The sequence below is a fragment of the Giraffa tippelskirchi genome, chromosome 9 (genome assembly GCF_054371585.1).
Source record: "Giraffa tippelskirchi isolate mGirTip1 chromosome 9, T2T-mGirTip1v1.2.pri, whole genome shotgun sequence".
Taxonomy (NCBI): Eukaryota; Metazoa; Chordata; class Mammalia; order Artiodactyla; family Giraffidae; genus Giraffa; species Giraffa tippelskirchi.
The window spans coordinates 101,609,228-101,624,308 of NC_137283.1; positions in this window are offsets into that span (position 1 = coordinate 101,609,228).

A 15,081-nucleotide genomic window follows, 5' to 3' on the forward strand; every position below is an offset into this window, starting at 1 on the left:
GCGTTAACGTTAGTTGACAAACATGGGCTTTCATCCTGCCTCCAAAAAAGAACTTTCAGACATTGCTTGCACTATTTACTGCCCTTTCTTTCTATGAGAACCATATCAACACTACTAAAACTCTAGGAAAAGGACAAAAATCATTATGCAAAGGGTTTACATGTAAGAACTTTAAATATACTCCTGTTCATTGGGACAGATGTCAAGCCAAATCAGGGAAATGTATGTTTGTGGCCAATTACACTATTGTCAACTGGGGACCCCATGGCATGTGGTTATCTAACTGCTCAGATGATATTAACAGCATTGCATGTGATTATGCTACTCAAGTAGCATGGAAGATTACCAATACTACGATGGAATATTACCATGACAAAGGACTTCTTGGCTGGCTTGACGGTGGAATGGCAACCCTTCGCCCTCGAATCGTCCTCAATAAACATATTGGGCCTAAACAATGGGACATTTGGAAACTTGCCGCAAGCACCAAAGAACTTGGAACTTGGAACTTGGACTGGATATTTTATGGAGACCAGTCTTTGTCCTAGTAACTATTCCTTCCGTGGTAATCATTCATATTTCACACAAGCTTGTGTTCCCCTTCCTTTTGTTATAGCTATAGGGAACTTACAATTTAATAAGACTTTGTGTTCTGTGACTTGTGTAAATTGCAAATTGTATACTTGTCTTAATTCCTCTGTTTCTTTGAAAAACGAATCCCTTTTGATTCTTCGACCTCAACATAATCTATGGTTGCCAGTAGATTTCTAACGACCCTGGGAGGACGGTCCCATGGCAGGACTTGCCTTCCAGGTACTTACTAAATTACTTCGGCGATCTAAACGATTCATTGGATGGTTAATTCTTGGTATTTTGGGATTAATAGCCATTTGCACTACTGCCGCTGTTGCAGGCATTGCTTTACAAACCTCAATTCAAACACACAACTTTATTCAAAATTAGACCAAAGATGCTCATACTATGTGGCCCACTCAGGCTCAGATAAATGAAGAAGTTCAAGATGAAATACAGGAAATAAAAATAGCTATCCAATGGGTTGGAGATCAATTAATATATTTACAAAAACAAGCTGTACTAAAATGAGACTGGAATTCTACTCAATTTTGTCTTACCCCTGTTCGGTTCAACTATAGTGCCTACAATTGGGAACAAATCAAATTTTATTTGCAAGACTTACATGATAATGCTTCCTTAAATGTACAATTATTACAAAAGGAAATCTTTGAAACCTTCTCTAAGAGTCTACCCTCTTCCAACAATCTGGAAATCATAGCTGAACAGCTGATCAATTATGTGGGCTGGACCCTCGAGAATTGTTTCAAAGCATTATACATAGTATTGGATCTGGAGCTATAATGCTGATAATTATCCTGGTGGTTATATTTGTAGTATACCGATGCCTTTCAACTAAAATTGTTCAAACTAAACAAACTCATTTGTTCAGGGCCTTTTTCACAAAAGTATCTACAGTCACCCCCAGTTATGAAAAAATAAAAAAGGGGGAATTGTCAGGGGACGTTCAACTTTAAGGGATCCAATATGTTGCATTTTCTTCCGTTGTGTGCCGTTTCTCAAGGACTCTCTGTTCCTTATCAGTTCCTGGAATACAGGAACGAGTAGAGCTGCACACAGTTCTCAGGGGACTGAGATCACGGGAAAGAGCACCTGCTTGGAATCCCTTCAGTGACTCTCTTCAGCGACCTTGTATTTAACAGACTATCCATTTTGTTGCAACTGGTGGAATTTCATTCTTTTTAGTGGCTGAGTAATCATTTTGCTGAAGATATACAAGCATGCATTTCTGCTAATAAAATACCCTTGTTGCACAAGAGACTTGGGTCCCCCGCATCCTTCTTTCTGTTTCCAGCTAGTTCTTCGGAGCATGGAAATCTACTGAGCTCACCTTCTCGCCCAGGCTTTCAAGACCTCCTTGAGACGACGCCCTGTGTCTTTGTGAGCAGTACAAGTCCTGTGTATGGGCTTTATTGGTTTTCCACATAACCCGAGGATATTGTTCTTTCTCTTTCTTTTCATCGACTCCAGTCCCCAGGTCCCAGTCTGTAAAAGACCGCAACACTTATCTACACCTTCCTCTCCTTTCTCTTCCAACCCAGTCATCAAAACTCACTCAGCCCATGTCTTCATTACCCACCCTCTAAAGGCAGCTAATCTAATACTCTCAGTGGTGCTGAGTGTTGAAACTGGTAATGGCTTCAGGATGAGGTTTGTTCTCCATCCTTTTTTGTTTTCCTCACCCTGGAGAGGGAGACAATTCTCTTGGCATTGAATTTGTGCTATGGAAGGTGATCCATATAACCAAGAGAGTGGCTTGTTTGTATTCAACTGTTGCTCCTTCCTGAAAAATGAGAATCTAGAAAGTGCCATTCAATAGAATTACGAGACACAAATATAAATTTTCTAATCAAATTCTTTACATTAAAAAATAAAAATAAATAGGTAACATTAATTTTAATAGTTTATTTTATTTAGACTAGCTATCAAAAATATTATTTTAATATTTAGCTAATATAAAAATTACTATAGATAGTTTACATTCTTTTTTATACTAAATCTTCGAGCTCTAGTGTGTATTTTACACTTTTAGCACACCTCAATCGATGCTAAATTTTCAAAATTTACAGTGAAATGCAGTCCTACCAAAACAATCAAACAGTGCTTAGTGTTGTTCGACAGCTTCAGTTTTTAAATCTAAATTAGTTAAAATTAAACTACATTAAAGATTAATTTCCTCGGTCACACTAGTCACATTGTAAGTGTTCAATAGCTATATGTGGCTTCAGTTGCTGTAATATGTAACACAGGTCCAGAATTCTCTGTCAAAGGGAATTGACCTTGGACACAAAGAGTAAGTGGGAAGGATCCAGGTTCATGGAGAGGGACAGAAGAGATGAATTGAAAAGATAAAAGGTAAGGAGGGAGAACATCCAAGATTCATGAAATGGTATCTCTCTGCAAACGGAGTGGGGATTCAAAAACCAGAAACATTCCTTAGTAAAGGAAGGTTGCACACCATCTGCTGGGCTCCAAGTGTATTTTCATTGCCTTTGTGTGAAGTTAAGTCTTTACACAAAGAATGTGGAAACTGCACAGCATAAACTACAGAGTTATATAATATCTTTTATTTCATAAGAAAAAACCAGAAACATTCCTTAGTAAAGGAAGGTTGCACACCATCTGCTGGGCTCCAAGTGTATTTTCATTGCCTTTGTGTGAAGTTAAGTCTTTACACAAAGAATGTGGAAACTGCACAGCATAAACTACAGAGTTATATAATATCTTTTATTTCATAAGAACTTTCACTTTGAACCCAAAACCCTGATCAATGCAGAGATTTCTGTCATCTTGGTAAAGCCAAAAGGGAAGAAAGGTTTGGGACAGAGGGGTAATTTAGTGCTATTCAAATGACATTGTCAGATGGTTCCCCAGCTGTTTGCTGAGGAGTCCTGCCTCAGTTGCCGGTTCGCTATTTAAAGCTGCCAGGAATCAGACACATTTCTCTCAGTAGCCTGCTCATCTATTTATTGTCTTCTCAAATCTCTCACTTTCACCCACTAGTTATTGGAAGCCCGGATCTCTTTAGTTGCAATGGACTATCACGAATAAGTGAAAAGTTTTCTCTCCTCCTTGTTTATGAAGGACCAAAGTAGAAATTCAGAAAACCAGTTGCTTGACATGCAAAGATGATATTAAAATTTTATAACCAAAGAGGTCACTTTAACTAATATCTGCTCAATGGTAAGTAACAGAGTAAATGCTAAAAGATATATTACTCATTGCTTAGTGTCTCTCCATTTGGGACCTTAGACTCTGGGTGGTTGTGATAATTCACAGCCTCATCCACCAGATACAGAGTCTAATTCATTTCTTCTCAGTAACATTGAAGCTGTCCCTGATGAAGGTGCCCTCCCAGCCCTAGAAACTTGGTATAATAAAGGATTCCCTCTTTAAAAAAGAGAGCCGAGTTTCCTTTACACTTCGTTGCATATTCCTTAAAGAATTAGTCCAGTTGCTGCACTTTCTTATTCTGGGAACCTTCCAGAACTTTAACTGGACATGACTAGTGGTCATCCTACAGTGGCTATGGCAAATAATCAGCAGATAGAAGAGAGATGTAGTCAGTATAAAGTACCTATTTGTGATCTGAGAAGGAAACATGCAGTCCTTATTCAGTCAGCAATAGTTGCCCTAAAATTGGGACCAAAAAAAAAAGCCATCACCACAAAAAAGCAAAATTTTATTTTTCAAGTGTTTCCTTAAGAGAGGAGAGGTTAAACAAGGCACATCAACAGTTGGAAATACTTCGCTAAAAACAGTTAAGAAATAAATGTCCTAGGATAATCCCCTATACCCAGATTCTGTCTTTCCCAGTTAGATCTTTCTTTGTTTTTCTTCTTTCAGTTTCTTTTGTCTTCCACTTTTTTTTTCTTCTAGGAGCTCTAGTGCCACTGCATATACTTTTTTCTTCCAAAGAAATGTCCCTACAACTCCTTTACTTCTTTTTTAAGTTCTCTCTATCACTATGCTTCATGTAATGGACATTTGTTGGCTGACTGTATCTTACCCCTCGTAAAAGAATGATATGTTTCTATTCAGGTGCCCATCATTTTATGAGGCAACGTGTCTCCTTCAGGGTGAGTCATCCACAGCCCCAGCTCCACTGCTATTACCTACGCATGGTGGCTTTTTCCCAGGTTAAAATCTTGCCACCTAGATCCAAGCCAATCAGGATATGGCATTGGCCAGACCAGAATCACCACTGCGGATGTAGGGAAGCATCGAGACTGAATGGATTGCAGAGAAAAAAAAAACCTGTTACATGAGGCAATAAATGTATTATATTCCTTAAGCAAACAGAGTTGGGTTTCTGTTAAAATAATGCAACAAAGTTCATTGTATGATAAATATGTGATAGGTCAGACAATTTGCAACACACTGGAGAATACCAAAGAGAATAACTCTTTATCCATGCATTTTTTTTTTACGTGATCGAATGCTCAGCGGAATAAAATTTGGATTGACAATAACTCTTTTCCTCACAGAGAGGAAAAGCTTACAGGACAGAGAATAGAACCTGAATTATATTGTGTGTCTACATGGCACAGGCTCCAGAAAAATGAGATTTCATAGAAAGAAGACATTTTCAATCAGTGGTAGTTCTTTAAAAAAAAAAAAAATCATACATTTCAGGTTGCTGCTTCAACTACTTCTACTGGAAACTTAAATCACGCCTGGAGTCACCTGAGGATTTCCAACACAGAGCGTTCTAATTTCTGGTACCTCCCAGTGGCCTAAATCTTTCAAGTCAGCAAACTGTATTTAGTGACTTGCTATTTCCGTGTAGCCTGTGAACCGCACAGATTTTAATGACTTACAAAAGGAAGTGCTGAAACTCCCAGTGGTCCGTATATACCAAACAACAGAAACACCTGGAAACGCTGCTTTCTTGGTTTTAAATTCAGTTAAGATTTCTATCAGGTGCTAAGCATGTTAATTATGTGGTACATCACTTCATTTTCATAACAAGCTGTGAGGTATCAAGTTGGTAACAGAGAGAAGGGACTGGAGCTGAAACCACAAAGGATCTAAATGTGCCCGCCTTAAGTGAATTATTCATGGGAGCAGTAAGTCAAGAGAGTTAGCAATCAGACTTCAGAGGCTTCGTGAGGGACACAGGAAAAGGAGGCAGCTTAGGAAAGAAGCTAATAAGCTTTGAATATTTTGAGTCTTGAGATGCCTTTGAAACACCCAAGCAACATGAGGAGCTCAGAAGTCTGAATTGAAGATGGACTTTGGAGTCATCAGTATATGAACAATAGTGAAAGCAGAGGATAAGGATGGCCGCATCCGGGGAGAGCGTGGCCTTGAGAAAATACAAGGAGCAAGACTTCCCTGGTGGTCCAGTAGTTAAGACTCTACACTGCCAAGGCGAGGTGCTTGGGTTCAATCCCTGGTTGAGGAACTAAGATCCCACATGCTGTACCACACAGCCAAAAGATGAAAGAAAGAAAGAAGGAAAGAAAGAAAGAAAACAAAATACAAGGAGCAAAGATAGAATCTTGAGAAATATCACCATCCAAGTAGTAGCAGAGAAAGAAGAAGAACACAAGTGAGGCTGGACCTTCAGTCAGAGAGGGAGATGGGGGAGACTGGTAATACTGAGGCCAAGAGAGTTTCCAGGAGAGGAGAGTGGGCAAGGGATCAGATGCCATAGAACAGCCAAGAAAATTAGTTCAGAAAAGGGACTCTGGATCAGTGAGGAGAGGGTCTTTGTCTCAGGGTAGTTACAGGGCAAGACGAAGGCAGCAGCTTCATTATGGTAGATTGAAGGGTCAATGCCAGGTGAGATGCTGGGACAGGTGATTCTTGGAACTTGACTGTAAATAGAGATGTAGGATAGTTGGTGTGAAGCTGGGCTTTTGCTCTTTCCTTTTTATTTTTTAAGAATGCAGGCATAAAAATACAGGAGAGAGAGAATGATTGATAAAACAAGATTGTTAGAAGGTAGAAACAGACACGATTCAGATCATAAGAAAAACATTTGACTCTAAACAACAAAAAGACTACCCCTTCCCCTGAGAAAAGAGTGATGATGGTGAGAGTGGACACACATAGGAATGGGATTGGTGGTGTGAGGGGTAGACCTTGATGGAGCTTGTGACCCCTGGCCTCAATCTTTCCTATGAAGCAATATGCAGGGTCTTTGTGGAGATGGAGGTGGGCAGAGGCTGTTTGAAGATACCTGCTCGGGCAGGTCACTGCCCGTCCTCTCAGCACTCATACCCAGAGATAGAAAATGCCCCACCTTCAGCTTGAAGACTGTACACAAACCTGAGGAGAAAATACATATCACCTTTCCTTCCCCTGAGCTCTAATGGACCATCCTGCACCCTGGCATCAACCCCCGGGGTATAAGAGCCTCACTGGGTGCTCTTCCCTCAGACTCCACATGGGTCATAAGCAGGATTCCCTCTGTCTCGGAAGGAGATGGGGAGATTCGGCAGTGGGCTCTTTTAAGGAGCTCTTCCTCATGACGGGTAGCACTGAGGCTACAAAGTTGCCCCAGAAAACCCTGTGTTCTGAACTGCTGATGGTACACACCAAAAAGTGACCGCTGAGGTTAGCCATGGAAAGTCACAGAACTGAATGACCAACTCTTCTAAAACGATTTTACCAAAGATTAGAAGAAATAGCATAGTTTCCCTTTGGGAAAGATTTTCCAAAGCTTCACACAGAATCTTGTAAAAAGCTGACAAATGCCACTATTGGGGAAAACAAAACAGGAAAAGCTGCATGAAAGCTGGATCCAATAAGTAAAAAATGTCCATGGTCATAAATTTTACTGCTGCAGAGATACTCTAAAACTAACAGAAAGAGTGTATGTATAACTGAATCCTTTTGCTGTATACTTGAAACTAATATAACACTGTGAATCAACTATACTCCATATATAAAACAAAAGTTAAATTTTAAAAAATAACAGAAAGAAGCAAATCCCCATCCCCACTATCAGCAGTCCCTAAATTCTGTAACCTATGACTGTCATATGGCTGCCTAAGACAGTTCAGACAGTCTGGAAGAGCTCCAGGTCTGAACCAGGTGCCTTTCAACCCCCTTGAGAGGTGGAAATTGCCTCTTTAAACTTCTCTAAACAGCCGCTGGATGGGGTCTCTCCTAAGGACATCAGACCAAAATGAATGAATGGGGGAAAGGAGGCCCAGTACTATTTGCTTTACTTTAGACAGCTCCAAAGGCAATTATTTGTCAAGAATTCAACTTCTCCGAGTCCAATAGTTGAATAAGATGATGTTTCTATGCACAGACTGGGCCAGCCATCTCTTGGCGAAGATTTGTGATACTTGATAGTCAAAAGTTAAATGTACCTGAACACAACATGCCTGGTAGCTATCTTTTAGAGGTAAAAATGTCTGCAGCAAATCTGGCTTGGCAGTAGGGAGGCAGACCATGTAACAACCCAGAAAGTTCGTTTCAGCTTTGGGATGGTAGATTTTCTAGAAAAAGGTGTAAAAATAAAAGTTTAGTACCGAACATGGTCGTGGAGATTATCTAAAGTATCCTTTGTTGTTATTGTTCAGCCTCTAAGTCATGTCCGACTCTTTTGTGACACTATGGACTGTAGCCTGCCAGGTTCCTCTGTCCATGGGATTTCTCAGGCAAGAATACTAGAGTGGGTTGCCATTTCCTTCTCCGGGGGATCTTTCTGACCCAGGAAATGGACCCAAGTCTCCTGCTTCTCCTGCAATGCAGGCGAATTCTTTACCACTGAGCCATCTGGAAAGCACTACTTTTCCAAAAATTAATAAGGTTACTGAGACCTGAAAGCTTGATACTGATGTCAGGAGGAAGACCCCAGGAAGAGAAATTAATGAATAATTTCCAGTCTCTAGATTTGCTCGTAGAGACACAGGCCCACTGTAGCTCCCACTACCTCCTTAGGAACCTTTCCTAGTCACTTTTCTGCCTTCACCTTCCACATGGTTCCTTCTCATTAGCCTAAAAGTATACTCAAGTCTCTACAATCCTAAAAAAACAAAAAATATCTTTTTGACACTGCTTCTTTAATAGGCCACCAATGTCTCCTTGATTTGTTCACTGGCAAACTTTAAAAAAAAAAAAATAGTTTAGCAGAAAGACTATTCTATGAACTGAATGTTGGTCACGTTGTTTTCCCACAGAATGTCTTAGGTTGAAGCCTTCACCCCAGTATGATATTTGGAGGTGGGCTCTTTGGCAGGTTATTTGGGTTAGATTAGGTCTTGAGGGTGAGGCCCTCATGATGGGATTAATTCTCTTCTAAGAAGAGAGACACAGGCTGGCTCTCTTTCCCAGCCCAATGAGAGTACAGCAGGGCAACCATCTGAAAACCAGGAGGAGGTCTCTCACAAACACCGAATCTGCCTGCACTTTGATATTGAAGTTCCTAGCCTCCAGAATTGTGAGAAATAAATGTTTTTTGTTCTTTAAGCCACTAAACCTATGAAATTTTATGATCACACACCAAGTAAAGACAGAGTGCCAGGTTTAAAACTGGACATTTCTCTGTTAAAATACTTATCTTAAATTTCTCCATCCTGACACTTCTTCTGCATTTTAGCTCCCTATTGGTTCTAAGACTCTTTCATTCTCCTTTAGTTCCTCTTCCTTCCAAAAATGTTAATATAATTAAAAATAATTACCTAATAACAATTAGTTGTCTCACAGTCTCTGTGGGTCCAGAATTCAGTAGCAGCTTACTCTGGCTCGTTCTGGGCTTCCCTGGTGGCTCAGATGGTAAAGAATCCCCCTGCAAATGAATGAGACCCCGGTTTAGTCCCTGGGTAAGGAAGATTCCCTGGAGAAGGAAATGGCAACCCACTCCAGTATTCTTGCCTGGAGAAGCCCACGGACAGAGGAGCCTGGCAGGCTTCAGTCCATAGAGTCACAAAGAGTCAGACACAACTGAGTGACTAACATTAACCCTGGTTCATTCTGGTTCAAGGTTTGTCTCAAAGCTGCGATCAGGATGTCAGCAGAGTCTGTAGCCATCTGAAGGCTGATGAAAACTGGAAGGCTTAATTCCAAGACAGGCCACTCACATGGTTACTGGCAGGAAATTTCAATTTCTCACCACATGAGCCTCTCCACTGGCTGCTCCATCATCCTCACAACCTGGCAACTAAACTCCACCAGAGAAAGCAATTTAGGAGAGAGAGAGGAGGTGGCAGCGCATTTTTTATGATCTAAGTTCTAAAGACACCAGTATCATTGCTCCCACTATTTTCCCATCTGTTAGAAATGAGTCACTAAGTTCAGCTCACAATCAATAAAGGGAATTCATCTCTCTCTCTCTCTTTTTTTTTGACTGCTCACATGACATGTGGGATCTTAGTTCCCTGACCAGGAATCGAATCCATGCCCCTGCAGTGGAAGGGTAAAGTTTTAACCAGTGAACCACCAGTGAAGTCCTCATCTCTGTCTCCTCAAGGAAGGTGTTTTAAAAACACCACATGATATTTGAAAGATATCTCAGTGGTTTTCCATCAAAATACTAAGAATGTATAATTTTCTTACATTTTTAACTTCCTCTCTGGCCCTCAACTAATCTTAGGGCTAGCTAATCTTATTATCAGGGATTAATTTTGCCACCATTTTTGTCTTTGCCTCTCACTTGTCATCTTAGAGATGTCCTTGTCCTCCATCTTCTGTGAGACCCCTTGTTTCCTTGATCCTATGACTTTCCTTTCTTAGTGTCCTCCCTCTTCTGAAACTGCATACCTTAGGAGCTTCACGATATAGCGCATAGGGGATAAAGTTTGTGAAAACATGATCATTAAGCTTCCAACTGTTTTTCAGAAGTTCAATGCCATTTGATTTTGGATTCTTGGTCTGTTATTTCTCTGGAAAACTTTAGAATCTTCTTATTCTCATTGTTCCAAAATTGTGCCATGATGCATCTCACTGTGGGTCTGTGTCCTTCCAATGATCCTGCTGATCATCTTATGAACTCTTCAATATAGAAATCTATCATCTATTTGGTGAAAAACACATCAAATTATTTCTTTGATGATTTCTTATCCTATTCTATCCATTTTTCCTGTTTTCCCCTAGACTCTTATTAGTAGGATTTTAGATATCCTAGACTGGTTCTCTATTTGTATTTTTATTTCTCTCCTTTCCAACTCTTTATCTTAATAGTTTACTTCCTGTGAGAGTTCATCAAGTTTATCTTCCAAATTTCCCATTTCAGTTCTTAATTTCTACTATCATACTGTTAATTCACAAGAACTCCTTTGTCTTTAAATGTTTTTAATACAATTCTATTCTCATCTCATATATGTAATATCTCCTCTTATATCTCTAAAACCTATAATGGAAGATTTTTTAAAAGTTTTCTTCAAAGTGCAGTTTGCTTCCTCCAGTAACTTTTTCCATTTGTTTTGATCTCTTTCATACTTTTCTCAAATCACTGGAGCTCCTTGGTTATCTACTCATATTGGATAAAATATGAACTTTGGTGGAACTTGCAGGTTATGGGTTTCAACATAGAATAACAAACTGAGAGATTTTATTTTATCATTTTTTAATTTTAGTAAACATTTTATTTTAAAGTAGCTTTAGATTTATAACCCTGTAAGCCGCTCATTTTGTTTTCTCCTCTTCTGGATCATTTTATGAAGATTCACTGGGAGTGGGGTACAGATTGGAGTAAGGACTTTTTTCCAAAAACTACAACCTGGTGATTTTTCAGCTAGGATTTTGGAAAGCCCCTGAAAGCACATTTTTTCTTCTCTGGTCCCACTTTATCTCAGCCCTGCTGGACTGAGCTAGACCTGGCTTTGACATTGAGTTTCAGAGTTAAATAGCCTGCTTTCTGACTCTGTCAATAGAGTTGGATAGCAACTGAGTTAGAGAGTTAAGGATGGAAGGCAGCTACAGGAGGGATTCTTAACATTTGGCTTCTGGACATCCTTCTCTCTCATGGGACTGTGATAGGGGAGTGTTAATCATTTCTGCTGGTGTTTCCTAACCCAGATCTCTCCCGTGGATCACAGGGAGTGTCTACAAGGCAAGGCCTATTTGCTCAGATGCTCTCTTGAGTCTCTCCTTATACTGTGCAGAGGGGTTTGAGGTGGTGGCTGTTCTGGGCCCAGGCTTTGGTCTACAAGGAGACAGGTGGCTGTGGGCAAGATAACATCCATGGGCAGCTGGTGGACTTTGCTGTGAGCCCCAACCACATTCTCTGTTTAAGGGAGATGGGTCTGCGTTCTCCTTGGCTCTGAGTGTGAGTGGGCAAGCATGAAGTTTGTTCATGGCCTCTGCTGGATGTGAGATCATTCCCGATTACCATTCCTGTGAAATTATATTCCACTCAGGGTGTGAAGCTGGGTTTGTGTGAGAGCCCTGGCACTAAAACTCAGGGCTCATAGAGGGACAGGAATGATAAGTGAGATATACAGTCCTTCTTTAGAAGGTGGGAAATACAGAAAGAGAAAAAAATCAATTCTTAAAGGATTTTGCATTTTAAATTGGTGTGCTAAAATCACCCCAGGGAATTGGTGGGCTTGCCACTCAGATTGCAGACATGGTGTTAGTTGTCCCAGCTGCCTGCCACCCTGGCAGTATGGCAAGTTGGGGAATTTAAATGTGAATCTCAAGATGTGTCATTTTATTGAGATCTCTTCTCTTGGGTAGTTCAATTTGCTATTCTTCTGACCTACTGCCTGGAGAATATAGGCCTAAATGCCAGCATTCTGGGAGCCAAGCAAGAGAAAATAAAATTCAGTAAATATGTTTTAACTTTTATTCCACTTTGTTTAGTTATAGTATTCCTGCCTTCAGCTAGCCAGTTGTCTCAGTTCAGAAATGTTTAAAAAAAAACTGTGTCTAGGAACTTCCTTTGGTCCATTGGTTGGGACTCTGTGCTTCCACTGCAGGGGGCGAGGGTTTGGTTCCTAGTTGAGGAACTAACATTGTGCATGTCGCACAGCCAAGAAGACAAATTTTGAAATGAAAAAAGGTGAAAATACCACATTTTTTTTCTTTTTTTAAAGAAGCCCTCTATCTGGTGATTAAAATTCCCATGTTTGCTGAGCTAGGGAGAAATAGCTGTCCAGCTGCTTGGAATGGAGGCAGTGTCAATCATACTTTTAACTCTACCGCCAGCCCCATTTCGAGATGACTGGTGCTGCTGATTCCTCATGCTTTTTTTACAGGTTCTATGGCACAATCATACTGCTTCTTACCTTTCTCCTGTTCTGGTTCAGGATTCAGATTTCACTCAGGTCTCTTAGGACAATCACCACTTACCATCTGCTTTCCAACTTCCAAAAAATGTACTGCTTTTTCCTCTCCTTTTCTCTGGTTGCTTTATGACATGAAAGAAAAAAATCTTTTTATTTTGATTGTGGTTGAATACGTACTTTCAAACCAACAATTTTAACCAGAAGTACCTCTTTGGATTGCCTTTCACTGCCAATGATTGTATTTATTAAGCATTCTTTAAACAAGTATAAATTACTGAATCTCAAATTGGAGTGGGGATATAGAGGATATGGAGTAAAGATGTAGATGTTTTAGAAAATATAATGCTCTTTTTATAAAGAGAGCTTTAGCACACATCTGCAGAGAGAGTTAGGCAGCATCTAGCAGGAATAAATGTGTCAGTGGTTAGGAAGCTGGCAGGATTGTGGAATTCTGTTGGTATGAACAGTGGCAAGCAGATTTAAAGGTAAAGAATGTATATTTGTTAAAGTTAGTCTTCTTAGATTGCATAGGAATTGAATTGGAAAAGTTGTCTTATCAAGAAATCTTGAGCAGAGCTGGGAGCTGAGAAAGGGGTTAGGATTGTTTTGATTTTTAAGAGGAACAACATCTGTTCTTTATTTTATGCACTGCCCTCTCTCCTAGTGCTTTTAAGTATCTTTAAAGATGCCTACACACATGATGATCTGGTCTCCATGAAATAAACTACAGTTTAATGAATCCCCTATGTATCCATCTACTTACTTGGCCGTTGAAATGTTGCCCCATAACTTTACCATGTCTCGGACTTGAGTTCATTCAAGTTGCTATATTTGGATAGACTATGTGATTTGAGAATACTGTGAGGCAGTCCAAACAACAGTTGATTTTCCATCTGCCTCTGATTATCAGAGGTACTGTTTCCCAAACAGTGTTCTGTGGAACATCAGTAACTCAAGTTGTTAGTGGATACTTCATGAAAAAAAACTTTTGTCTTTTAAGTTTTGTTTCATTACTATATGCAAGAAAAATATTAAATATATTTTTGTAATTGTTTTTCTTTGCTATAATCTGCCTTTAAGAAATGGAGTACCATACACAAAAGACCAACAAATAACATAAAAAAAAAAATCACATGATTTACAAACACATGGTTTTCAAGTCAAGAAATGGTAGTGTATAGACCAAAATGCAATCTCTGATTATTGATGTATTTTCATGGTCCTGGATTTTGTGTGTTAAAATTCCAAGAAGTATTTGTGATACTTCAACTATTTTTTCTTCTTAATGAAAGAATAAATATATTTAATTATTCTCACTTGTTTTTAATCTGTTTTGTTGTTGTTTTGTGACATTTACAAGATAATCTCTTTTTTAAGTCTTCAGAAGCTATAAAATCATTCTTGGAAGAGAAAACACATAATTTTAATATGAAACATAATAGGTCTATGATCAAGTGCTACATGGAGCTTAAGAGGTGTTGTTGCAAGAGTTCAGAGAAGGAAGAAGTTGTGTGGACTGATGCAGCTGGGGGGTGAATTGAGGGGGAGCTATGATTTGAAACGGGGCTTGAAAGATAGAAGATATTGTGTGATGGGAGATAGCCCTCCGTGAGTCTCTCGGGCTCTTGCATGTCTTACTCGTATGCCAGGAATGCAAGGCTCTGATTGCTTTTTAAGAGGTCATCTCTTAGGGTTGTGTTTGCAGCAACCTGCCTTGAGAGAATAATCTCTCTCTTGGACAAAAAGCGGGCTTGATTACCTCTTGTTATGAAACAGTGATGATCCGAGCTCAGTGTTCCCTCCTGCGACACGGTGCAGAATGTGTGCAGGTACCCATCTTGGTTTTCTGTGTTGTTCCCCCTAGAACATAGGGTGCAAAGGGAACCAGTGCAAACACAGCACCCACACTGTGAGTGCTCTGCTCTGCTGTGATGAGGAGTTTTTGTTCATCGACTCAGAAATTTTATCTCTTCTGCCAGCCTCCATGATACAGTAACAGGTTAGCTATTAACTTGTAAGTGGGATAGAATCAAATCCCAGACAAGACATCAGGACAGTGACTGAAAAGAGAACCAGTTGAGTGAAGAGGAAAGGCTAAGCCTTTCACTTTCACACTGTTTAATGTGTGTGGTACGATCTCAGAAGACTGATTAAATCTGAGATTATATATTGGAGAATATTAAAAAGTAGCAGTAAACATGTGGGATGAAGTGGAGGGCAGGTAGATTTTTAAATGCTTTGAATGATGATGCTACGGACTGCTATCTGCGACCCTTCAAAATTCACATGCTAAATTGGT